At 39.9% G+C, this 12,101-nt stretch overlaps 1 protein-coding gene and 1 pseudogene across 1 annotated transcript in view; both read left to right on the plus strand.

The window, feature by feature from the left end:
- Positions 1 to 12,101, plus strand: part of Mid1 (midline 1) — a 372,860-nt gene that overhangs the window by 149,978 nt on the left and 210,781 nt on the right. The window lies entirely within an intron of this gene.
- Positions 1 to 12,101, plus strand: part of LOC147823306 (arf-GAP with dual PH domain-containing protein 2 pseudogene) — a 36,818-nt pseudogene continuing 24,717 nt past the window's right edge.

Consider the following 12,101-nt stretch of genomic DNA (forward strand, 5'->3'; position numbering starts at 1 on the left):
TTTTTTTTTTGGTTAGGTGCAGTTTTAATTTGTACTGATTTTATTGCAAGTAAGAAAGAACACCTTTTAGAATATTTAAGGGCTCCTTTAATGTCTCCTTTTATTTCATAACTTTTGTCTGCTTTCTCCTGGGCAATAGCTTTTTCTCTTTTCAAAGTTTAAGCACTTATCACATATGAAAGAGAACTGTGCTCTGTTCTGAGGATTTGTCATTTCTTTTGACTAATGTTGGTTTTTTCCATGAGAGCGTTTTTGAACTTTTATGTAGATAGGTTTATTGATCATAGATAGATATAGATATAGACACAAATATAGATAAATACTTAGGTAAAAACAAGATAGATATATAGATACAGATAGATTATATAGATTATATAGATTACTTTGTATGCTGTACTTTTATTTTATTCCTTGTAATTAATGAAGTCACAGGGAGGATCTAGTCTCTGGAGCTGGGGATCCCTGACGCTCAGGAGCCAGGTCTCCTCACAGGGCTTGGGCTGGCACACGCCCACCTTCCTTTACCTGCCATTGCCTTACCAGCTCCACTTGCAATCTGCCTAGACAAACAGCAAAAGTTGTTTTGGGGTGTTTCATTTTCCTTCACATTTTGGACCAAAGTTTTATTTCTGTTGCTTGCCTGCCTCTGATCCTGGGGCCCAGGCGGTGGGACCAGCATCCAGCCCTCTGCACCCTCCACCACCCTCTGGGCAGCCCAGCAGCAGCAGGCAGGGGTCTCCTCAGATCCTGAGTCCACAGTGGAGTGTAGCAAGGGTGTAAATATTTGTGATTTTTTTTATGCCTGCTGTCAGACATGGAGGCAGCACGTCAAAGTTGTTTACATTCGTCCTGCCCTGGGAGGGGTCCACAGGGCGTCCACTCCTTGACCCTCTCCTTAGCACTCGGAGGGCCACGTTGGCCACTAAGCTGGAGGTGCTGGGCACCTGCAGGATTGTCACTCTCGGGCACTTCTGAGCCCTCAGATACATCGTCTTCGTCATCTTCATTGTCTTCATCTTCTTCCTCTTCTTTCTCAAGCACTCGTGACAGATGTATATTTTGATAACGGCAGTTACAGGCTCAGTTGCACACAGCAAGCCTTGGCCACGCATTCCATTTGCCCATCCAGATGGCTTGTAATGGGAAGAACTGATTAAAACTGTTTTATAACAAACTCGGGCCTTTCCTTTAGACCTTTCTTGCTGTTCACATTGTAGAAGGCAGCCAGCCAGTCTCTACCTGGACTTTGAATAAATTTCTATGTCCTGCAAAAAAAAGTATACATATATATAGTAGGTTTATATATAGATGCATCTGGAATTTTACTCTCCTTGTGCTGAACATCTGAGATAAAGATTAGATGAAAAGAATAGAGCCAAGGATGAGAGTCATAAAGATATAGAGCTTTTATTTGCAAGGAAGTTTGCATCAGAAGTTCAAATGGATTTACCAAGTATTATTTTAAGTGGTAAGACTGGTAGCACATACCAGTACAGAGAACAACTATGACATGAAATAGAGCAAATATATTACTTGATAATGAGGTGAAGTAAAATCTTTTAGCATCTAGCAAAATATTAAATTAAGGAGTTTCAGTAAGTTTGAAAGCCTTTACACAGATATTTTAAATAGCTTTGCAGTTGTTGACATATAATTTTACTGAACAGCTCTTCAATTGCATATCACAGATATTAGTATTAGTGTACAAGTGTTGAATGGCGATACAAAAAACAAAATCATACAAAAAGTAAAATACTCCTTTTGGAGGTTATCATTCCGCTGTCAGGTTATACACTTCTAAAATATTGACTTCTGCAATTTTACAGTTTTGTCTAAATTCTCTTCACAGTCCATTCATCTCTCATCCTACTTCCATTTCCCCCAGCAAAGGGGAATCAGAAAATTGAAGTTAGGAAGGACAGAGAAGTTATAGCATTTGCTATGTACCCCAGGCTTATTTTTGCTATTGAGATTGCGCTGTCACCAAGCAGAGGAAATTTTTGCTGAGAGGAGAGACAGGATGGGGGCCTGAGGTGGGGGCGCAGCCAGAACTGTGATGTCACAGAATGCTTTGTCTCTTGGGAAGCTCATCCATCAAACCGTCACCTCTGATTCTATGCAAGGTCACGAGGGAAAGAGGCGGCATGCCCCAGCTGGGCATCTGAAGTGTTAGTACGCAGAGGGGCTGATACTATGAATGCGATTCATATTGTTTCAAAGGCCCAGTGGCATGCTGCCGAAAACAGGCGCAAGCACAGCCGGCCCCTCAGAAATAATGACTCCAAGGCAAACAGCCCTCATTTCGAAATGTAGAACTGTGCCATGTGCTTGTCTCTGCTGTGATTTATTCATTTCTGCTTTTAAATGATGTAGTACAAAGGTAAGCCTTCTTTTTACAGACTGGAAGGGAAAGGGAAGAATTCCACATTGCATATAGTCTATCAGAAATAGATGTAAGATATTTGTCGTAAGTTAGAAGGAGATTTGGATTTATAAAGTGTGGATATGATTTTGAAATGGAAATGTGACTCCTGTCCTGGGAAGATAAGGTTAACTTTAAAAGGTAAGGTAACCTGTTTTTTAAAAAGTCATCACGCCTTATAATTTAGCAATGAGATTTCGTTTTATTTGCCATTTTAAAGATGGGTTTTTCAAATGAATTTTTGTAAAAATAGTAATCCTCAGTATCTTTGGTAGTGCAGATAGATGCATGTTTCCGTGTTTGATTTTCCACTTTTTCTTGCGGTTTCAGTGCATTGCCAGTTTGGAGAAGAAATTAGAAACAATTGGCTGTTGTGTTTTGTCAGGGGGTCCAAAAGGGCAAGGTGAATGTGGGCAGCTTCTAGCTGATTGCTACATAACTCGAGTCTTTCTGATCTGAGAGGAAGTGAGAGCTGAGGGGCGTCACACTCAGTGCAGCTCTAAGCTGCACCCTGTGCACCCTGAGAGACACTGAGGTGTGGGGAGGGCACAGGAGGGAGCCAACTCCTGCTGCGTGCCTGGTCACTGCCTGGCCTGTCCCTGCACTCCCTCCTACTTTGTTTTCTAGGCGGTGGAGAGTCCAGAGGGCCGGTTCGAAGCCTCTCTGAGGATTGGCCTGGAGGGAATTAACACCAGCCAGCGTCCTCCTTGTGCTTGCTCCCCTCCCGCTCCCCAGGAGAAGTGCTTCTGCAGAAGTCATTTGGTGTTTGTGCCGCTTTTCCTTGTGAGAGGATTAGAGAATAGGAGTGCTTTGTGAGAAAAATCCTGGGAGAGGTTGCTGGGAAGAGCAAACAGAGCGAAGGCTGACTTCAGCTCCCCTAGTGCCCTCTGTCAAGTGGCCCTGAGAACCCAGGGGCCTGGCCTTGAGCAGCTCAGCCGGGGTTTTCTTCAGCTGCATTGGACCAAGCGGTAAGACTACTCTCCCCTACTGCTCTGGGATACTACTGCCATTGCCTTTTGAAGTGCTAGGTCGGAGGGAAGGGAAGGGACGTTGGTCAGCGATTCTGGGGACATCCTGCATTGTCTCTGCCTAGTGTATGGGAAAGGGGCTGTTTCTGGCACACAAACAAGGTTCTGTTTATGGTAGCTGCAGAACAATTTTACTTTTCCCATACTTGATTAGCATTCCTCTGAGCAACGGGCTAAAACAAAATGCATACACATGCACAGGCTAGGCCCCATATTGAATGCACTTATCTAGATGATAATCACATTCTAAAGCATTTGGATCTAAATTTCATCAGTTTGGGGGTACAAGTGCATAGAGGTGGGAGAGAAGTCAGGCCTTTCTGGAAAATGCCCAGTCATCTGTTTCCTGGGAGAAGGTATTTTCCCCTCACATGTTTCACCTGTTTTGTAACCATCCACTGCTGGTAAGCCCAACAGTCCCGAGAGTGATTTCCAGACCACGTAAGAGCAGGGGGAGTGTTCCGCCTGAAATGAGGAAAGTGGAATTTGGAGTTAGTCGTGAAGAAGTTTATAGCCTGCATTTCTTATGCGGCGAGTGTTCTCATCAGAAAGAAATGAGGATCCTGTCCCAGAACCAAAAAGAATAGGTAGCACACAGTTCCTTCCACCTTTACAGAGCATCAGCTCGCTCCTACAGCCTGACTTGGCAAGTGTTGTTTCTCGTGCGCTCATTCCATTCCGTCATTCTTAGGATCGACTTCGGTGTTTGTGTGAAGATAGATAGTATGCATATCATTTGTATGTGAGCGCGCGCACACACACACATCCTATGTGTCCGTTTATTATTTCTCGGGAAACTTGAACCTGAGTACTTTAGAAACATGTTAATTCCATCTGAGGCAAATTACCCCCAAAGCAAGCTACAAATGTTCCGAGGGTGCTTTCAGAGGTAGGGGTGTGGGGAGCGGGGAACAGTGGCAGGGCATCGAGGGCTGGGCTGCTGATTCTGTGGTGGACAAGTCCCGAAGCCTCTCCTAGTAGCCGTGAACCAAATTCCTGAAAACCAGCCCGTCCCTCTCCCATCTCCAGACGGGTGATCATCACTGCTGTTGTCCTGAGAAAGTTTGGGTGCCGTCTAATTTAGGGAGTTCTCAGCACTTTACCCTCCTCACTAGAATAAAACTAAAACCCTCACTCTCTGCAAAGTTCCCGTGGCAGTTGCTGCCTTTCTAATCACAACATATGGCAAACAATACACTTATTACCATTCCAGCTGAATCTGCCCATCAGAAAAACAGCGATCAAGTAACAAGATTCAACACTAATTATCCAGGTCCATAATTTTGACTGCAAAATTGAAACTAGGTCAATAGAATTTTTCTTCTTATTTCTGGAGTCTTAAGATGACCTGATTATTAAGATATTTTAAAGTGTGTGCCAGTTACTTAATTGGTAAAAATCAGTTGTTTTAAAAAAAACTATAGAACTATATCTAACTATTTAAATAAATTTCTTTGAATGCATAGTAATATGAAAACCTTTACTAACACTTTCTTTCTTTAAAATAAATTCATTATTTGCCTAACATATCTTTCATCAAAAAAGGAAAGTCAATTCTCTTTCAACTTCAGTTTTTCATTCTTCTACCAACTGAAAATGCTAATTCAACCAAATGGTTTCATCTTCGCCTTGAATTGTTTACAGAAGGCTGGCAGTTAATTTGGGGGTCCTGAGTGTGAGATAACAGTTAATCAATTTATCTATGGACTGTGAGGACCCCTGGGAGGCTTTCAGGTTTTGATCAATGCCAGTCACTATTCTCTGCCCCATGCTCATTCCTGTTTCAAAGTCTATTCACCTTCATAATGTTTGAGCCTGAGAACATGGAGTTTATTAGAATTGATTTTCTTTCCAGGTTGATATTTTAAAATACTTTTTCCAGTCATTCTTCACTAGGGCTTTCTGAGATTCTCATTCCTCTGGCTTGTATTTATCGAGTGCCTGGGTTTCCTAGGCCCAGCGTGCACTTGCTGTGAGAGATGAAGACTTTGTTTTGGTGAGGCTGTCTGCAGAGGCAGCCAAAGCTGCAAGGGAGAGACCAACTTTTGCGGTTCTTGCAATCATTTGCCTGCTCAGGTGGCTCAATTGCAAACGTGCTTTCAGCAACAACAGAAAATGTTAATTCTCCTGAATTGTTGATATATTAAAATATCTTACTGGCTATTTAGAACCTGAGTGCTGAGTTAATCAATAATCCTATCACATTGCACACGACCCTCTGTGGGTTCCTCTCGTTGCTGGGCATTTAAATAATTCAAAAGAAAAGTTTCTCCTGAATTAATCTGACAATCGCACAAATTGGAAAAGTATAGACCTAAACCTTACAGCAAGCTTAATCTTTATAGCTAATAAATATTATTCTTTCTTATTTTGTGATATACTAATTTTTCCTGTTAGACAATTTTGTTAAATGTTATGCCATATCACAATTGTATATTCTTTGCAATAATGTCAATAAGAAAAAGGAACCATGGGAAAGAAATTGACATTTTGTAAGTATACCATGTACCAGATATGGCCTTGGTCCCTATAGCAATATGCAAGCCCTTACTCTTCCCAAGAATAGTGCAAAATAGATATTTTACCCATCTTAAAGATAGGAGAATAAGGCCCTAAGAATTGAAGGCTGAAATAAATTGTGCACTCCTACAAGTAGAAAACCTACATCTATTCTGCTTTACTAAAGCACTTTTGAGCCTGTTTCTATACTGTTCTCTTACCACCCAATGTCTTTCTTCTTGGATTCCATATCCTTTAGTAATTCCCTACATCTTCCCTCAGTGCTTCCAGTCTCTCTGCCTTGACAGCTTCTGCCAACTCCCTAACTTCTTTTGTAGAAGGGAACCAAAATGTGTAACTATAAACAGGACAAGCACTGTACAAATATCTGTGTCAAAACTGCTTTTGAAGCAGCAAGGTAGAAGCAATATGGTAGATGAAAATATAGAGTAAGCATATTATATTTACTGGGTTAGGAGAAATGAAAAGTCAGTTTGCTTTGGGTGTTGGCCACACCTGCTCTGGTTTTCACCAGGTATACAGGAGGGGGCTCCAGCCCACGTGCACTCAGGTCCATAATTTTGTCTCCTCTGTATAGAGAGCTGGGTTTCCTTACCCACCTAACCTCACTTTCTGCTTCCAGAAGGTGGGCAGAAGAAAGGACGGGGTTGTAGAAACCTGGGAAATGAATCCTCTGCTCCCAACTGAAGCTACTGGTTGCGGGAAAGAAAATCATGGCACATCAGTTTTTTCAAAGGACTTTTTTTTTGAGACAGGGCTAACTGTGTAGTCCAAACTGGCTGTGAACTTGTTGTGTAGCCCAGGTTAGCCTTAAACTTAAGATACTGCTCCCTCAGTCCCCAGAAGGCTGAGATTATAGCCAAGTGCAAAAGAGCCTGGCTTACAAAAGACCTCTAAATGTATTGGTCAGTTAATTTGGTCCACTCGTAATATAGTCATATTTTACCTCAACACATTTATTTCGTCAACGTTACCCAACTGCTTTGTCTCTTGGTTTCCATCACTGCTATAACAAATGACCACAAATTTATTAACAATATAAATGATATAAATTTATTTTCTTGTATTCCTGAAGGCCTAAAACCCCAAATGGGCCTAAAATCCAGGTGTCAGCATGGCTGTGCTCCTTCTGAAAGCTGTAGAGTAGAATCTGTTCACTGTTTTTCCAACTCCTCGAGGCCACTGGCATTCCTTGACTCATAGCTTCGCATCACTCCAGCCTCTACTTCTCTTGTCACATTGGCTTCTATGACATTGACCCTTCTGCCTCCTTCTTTCCATTATAAAGTCAGCAGTGATTACATTGAGCCCCCCAGGGACCTGAGGAATCTTCTTCCTATTTCAGCATCTCAGGTTTTGGGGATCAGAATGTGGACATCTGTAGAAGGCTATTATTTTGACTATTGCACCATTCTTTATATGTACTTGATATTCACTTATTCCATGATCTTATAGACAGTTGGCAGCTGTGGAAAGATTTCAAGAGAAACATTTCAAGGGGTGAGGTGGTTGGGTTTCCATGTTAGAAAGCTCACATTGAGAGCGCTGGAGATGGAGGCCCAACTAGGATCCCAGGTGAAGTGCAAGAGACAGAGGTTGAGAATATGGCTTGTCACAGAGTTGGTAGAGAGGACCTGGGAAGAATTTAAGAAAGGAAGAAGTTTGTAACTTGGATAACTTGGGTGGATAATGAGGAAGCAGAGAGGATGGGCAATTCTGGGATACATACAGTGTACTCTGTCCTAAGAGTTGTGGCTACAGCACTGGCTCAAAATACCTCTTCCCTTATGTAGCTCAAAATACATCTGTGAAGATACTGAGAATAACAGTAGCAAGAATTCACATTTATTGAATATTTTACCTTATTTCAAGCACAATCACATTTAATCTTCATCTCAACCCTCTTACGTAGATATTACTATCATTGTCATCCCATACTTCAACAGAGGCAGAGAAAGTTACGTGATATGCCCTAGGTTGTAGATATTTTCAAGGGGATGGAAGAGATTTGAAATCAAGTCATCTGGCTCCAGGGTTCGTCACTTTAATTCATCCACTCAGGTGCCTAGCTAAAGTATCATTTATAATTTATAAGATTTTTTTATGAGAGTTATCTGTACATTTCCAAAGTGGGTGCATAAGGACAGCAATTACTGCTATCAGGTTGAACTGTGAGGGAATGGCAGAGTAGCTCAGTGACAGATCGTGCCAGGCATGTGCAAGGCACTGGGTTCAATCCTCAGCACTGAACAAACATTTTTAAAAGATGAGCTGTGAATTTTTCTGGGGCCAATTCTTGTAGACTCCTGGCCATCAAGGGGGTGTGATCCATGATAAAATATATTTATACAGAGCACTAGACTAGAAGGCCTGAGGGCAAAATTAGAGAAAGGTCTTATTTCCTCGCTCTCTGAAAATTTATATCCACACTGAGAAAAAAAAACATATTGCAATCATAAAAAATAGATGATCTAAAATTAAACGGTTCCAAGGCCCTAAAACGAGAATGTAGTCTTTTTCCATAAAGGAGCAGGCAAAAGCAAGGCCATGAGAAGGTCAAGATGATGAGATGCAGGGGCATTCTCTCTGCTCGTAGGCTGACTCAAGGGGCAGGCACCTTCCACACATTCTCCCATGAAATGCTAATGACAATACTCCAAAATAACAGCAGAGTGAAATTGGGATCCCAAGGCGTCTCATTCTTCTATGTGCATGTGTAAAGAAGGTTGGTTCAACATACCAGTGTGAATCTCTTTAAGTGAAATGTTCAAATGCCTCAGGAATCTTAAAATGATGAGTACACTTTGTAAGGTGCTGGTGTCTTAATATGGTTAATCTTCATTAATATTATTAGCTATTGGGTGGGGCTGCCTGATGTATGTGAGATATGAGTATCACTCATTGTAGGTGGTCTTTAAAAGATAATCTTTGCCAGGAAAGATGTATGCAAACTTCTTTTTACATTCAGTTTTTAATCTTCATTAAAATATTCTATAATTTTGTAGAAGCATTAATGTGAAATTATAAAATGTCTGCCTGTGGACTGTAAAAACATCTATAGTAATCATTAAGTAACAAATTCCTTTTGAAGAAGAAAATTTTTTATAGCTAGATCATCCTTTTCTATTGGACATATATTTAACAAACCATTTGTTTAGCACCTACTGTATGTTGTTGAGCACACACTTGATAGCACTTATTCCTTAAAATTCTTGTTCAGAATAAAAGACCCTCTTTACAGCAGAAGGAAGGTCTCAGAGACTGGCACAACCACACTCAAACTCCTGGCTTTTCCCCTTTACCCTGGATGACTTGCTCGCAGGCTCTTGAACCTACTCAGGTAAAACAGATATTGTAGAGCCCTGGAGGAAGGACTTCATTTTTCTCCACTTAAAACACCAAACCAAAAGAGTCTAATTATGTCCTTATGACCAAAGTCAAGCACTTTTGGGGGGCAATTAAGTATCTGTTAACCAAACTAATATTCCTATTTATCAAGATAATCTGCAGCTTGCATTAATGATAGAGAATACCAAAGTCCATTTGTCAAAATGATCACTCTCTGAAACTATAATCTGCTTCAAAGTGAAAATTCCAACAACCATGAGGTTTACCCAGTAGCTCAGTAACCAACTCCTGAGAGATTCAAGAAGACATCTGCTCAGGCTTAATACTATTCGCCTTACATGTTGGCAAAACATTTTCTGTAAACCTTCCAAATGTTCTAACAGCGTGGTGACTTCTCTCAAAACTCATGACAAGAAAGGAATAGAGTTAGAATTAGCATCCCAGAGTATCTGAATTTAATGCTTAGAATAGGTCACAATTAGTTTTAATATGAAATAATATGTAATTACTGGTAGGTGCCTTCGGGCATGGAGAAATGCCATTTAATGTTTTCGGTGATATATTGCTTACAAGATGATGTCATCAAGCAAACGCAGTGCCAATGCTTAAAGTTGGGAACAGAGTAGCATATTGAAAGGGAAAGTTTGTTCAAATTTATTACCACTAGGGAATCAAATGGCTCCTGGTGTATCTTAGATTTTTCAGATTTATGAAAAATAAAAGCTAAAACCCTAAGTTGAAACCTAAAAAAGATAGTTACCGATATATTATAAGATCTCTGGTGACAACTTGAGCCCTCAATTAAAAATATTTAATTTGATGAACTTCCAATGCAAAGTTTGGATATCCTTGTATTACAGTAGCATTGTGTTGTTCTTCCCTATAGTTTTGTACCACAAGGATAAATTAACATTTTGTTAATTTATATTAAGGTGATGAGCAAATGTAATTTTAATGTACATACGTAACTTCAAATGCAGAGAGGCTTAAAGCTGCTGCAAACACAAGCTTGCTCACTGAATTTTACTTGATAATATCTATTCCTTCATCACAAAATAAAAGCAAATATTATAAACTTTTTATAAGTATAAAGGAATCATCCATGTTTGCTAATTATGTAAACTTTCCCTCAATTATAATACACTGTATAGACTCAAGCAAAGTGAGAAATTGGAACATAATAGGCTTTTAAGCCTTATATTTTCATTTGAGAAAACTTTCCTAAATTTAAATAAAAATGATATGCCAATAGCTTTGTTTACTATACATGGGCATGAGGACTATAAAAACATCAATATATATTAGAATGATATGAATAATTTATTTTATAATGTACAACCTAATAAAGATTTGATGATCACCCATAAGCCTTTAAAAAGATGTGGCTAGGGCCAGGGATTTAGCTCAGTGGTTTTGCAGCCTGCTGCACAAGCGCAAGGACCCGAGTTTGATTCCCGGTACCAAACAAAAAAAAAGATGTGGCTAATAGCAATATGGTCAGGAAATACAGACAGCTATCACAGCTCTCTAAAACTTTGCTTACATCTCTTCCTAAACTCCTGTTTAGAAAAGATGGACCATGGAATAATGTAATAAATGGTTGCAAAATGGTTTCTATCCCAAGACGCCCTCTCAGTTACCTCTAGAGCTTGAGCTGCTTTTTTTGTAAAACCACATGCAATATGCATTCTGGCTTCAGAACTGAACTGACCACTTTCTGACTTATACATTTAATGATTTCAATAGCATGGGATAATTCAGTGCTGAAAGATTATTTTAGAGGCTTCATTTTCTACAAATATATTTTGCCTGTTGCTTTTAATTCCATTTGAACGCATGCTACAGAGGAGTTAAGTCCATGGCATCTTGGTTATTCTTCATGGATGAGTTCCAGTTCTTTTGGTGATAGAACTAAAAGCTCACAAGATGCAGTGTATCAGCAATAAAACAATTAGGCTTTGAGAAGCTTTGGGGAAATTACTCAAGCAGTGAATTCATCATTGTGACTCTGGTCCCCCTTCACAAATGCCAGTTCTCCAAAAGGACTTCTTCCACCCACCCCTTTTCCTAGAATTCTTATAAAGGTGTAAAATTTCATAAACTCTTAATAAAAAAATTATGAAATCTTTTTCTGTGCAATGCAACTGGTATTTTTTTCCAGACATGTATTTTCATAATGAAACATCCTAAAATACAAATCCCATTATTATTTGTTATGTCTAGTCAGTAATTAGACCTCAGCTGGTAGGGCAATTTCAGAACAGAGTTTACCAATTTACATACTAATCCAGCAGAGTCTGGTGGGACATGATTAGCATAGATTCAGTCAACATCTTAATTAGACCTCATCCCAGCATGCACTTTGAGATGCCTTACCCTACCCCCACCCCTGAGGGTCTTATTTTCCTGACTTTTTTCTTGAAAAAATTCCCACTTTAAAAACGTAACATCCAGAGCTCTTTTTCATAGATGAAATGGCTCCATCTCAAAGTACAGTAGTTTGCCAGGGAAGGCATTTTATATTAAGCCCTGGAAATGGGAAAAATTGGCCAGGCAATTGATGCAAAACCAAAGTATCAGACTGTATTCTTCTATAACATTAGACTATACCCACTCCCCAGCTTCAACCTCAACTCTAAGTAGCAAGTTATATAAACTACCCCAACCATGTGAGAGTCTTACTTATATTTTAAAACCATCAGAAAAGTATATTCTTTATTCCCATCCATGATCAGGAGCCCGCTGCATAATTTACCAACTATCATGGTAGATAATTCCTCATA

The sequence above is a fragment of the Heterocephalus glaber genome, unplaced genomic scaffold, assembly GCF_053883595.1.
Source record: "Heterocephalus glaber isolate CG9 unplaced genomic scaffold, H.glaber_assembly_v1.0 deba00001594, whole genome shotgun sequence".
NCBI lineage: Eukaryota > Metazoa > Chordata > Mammalia > Rodentia > Bathyergidae > Heterocephalus > Heterocephalus glaber.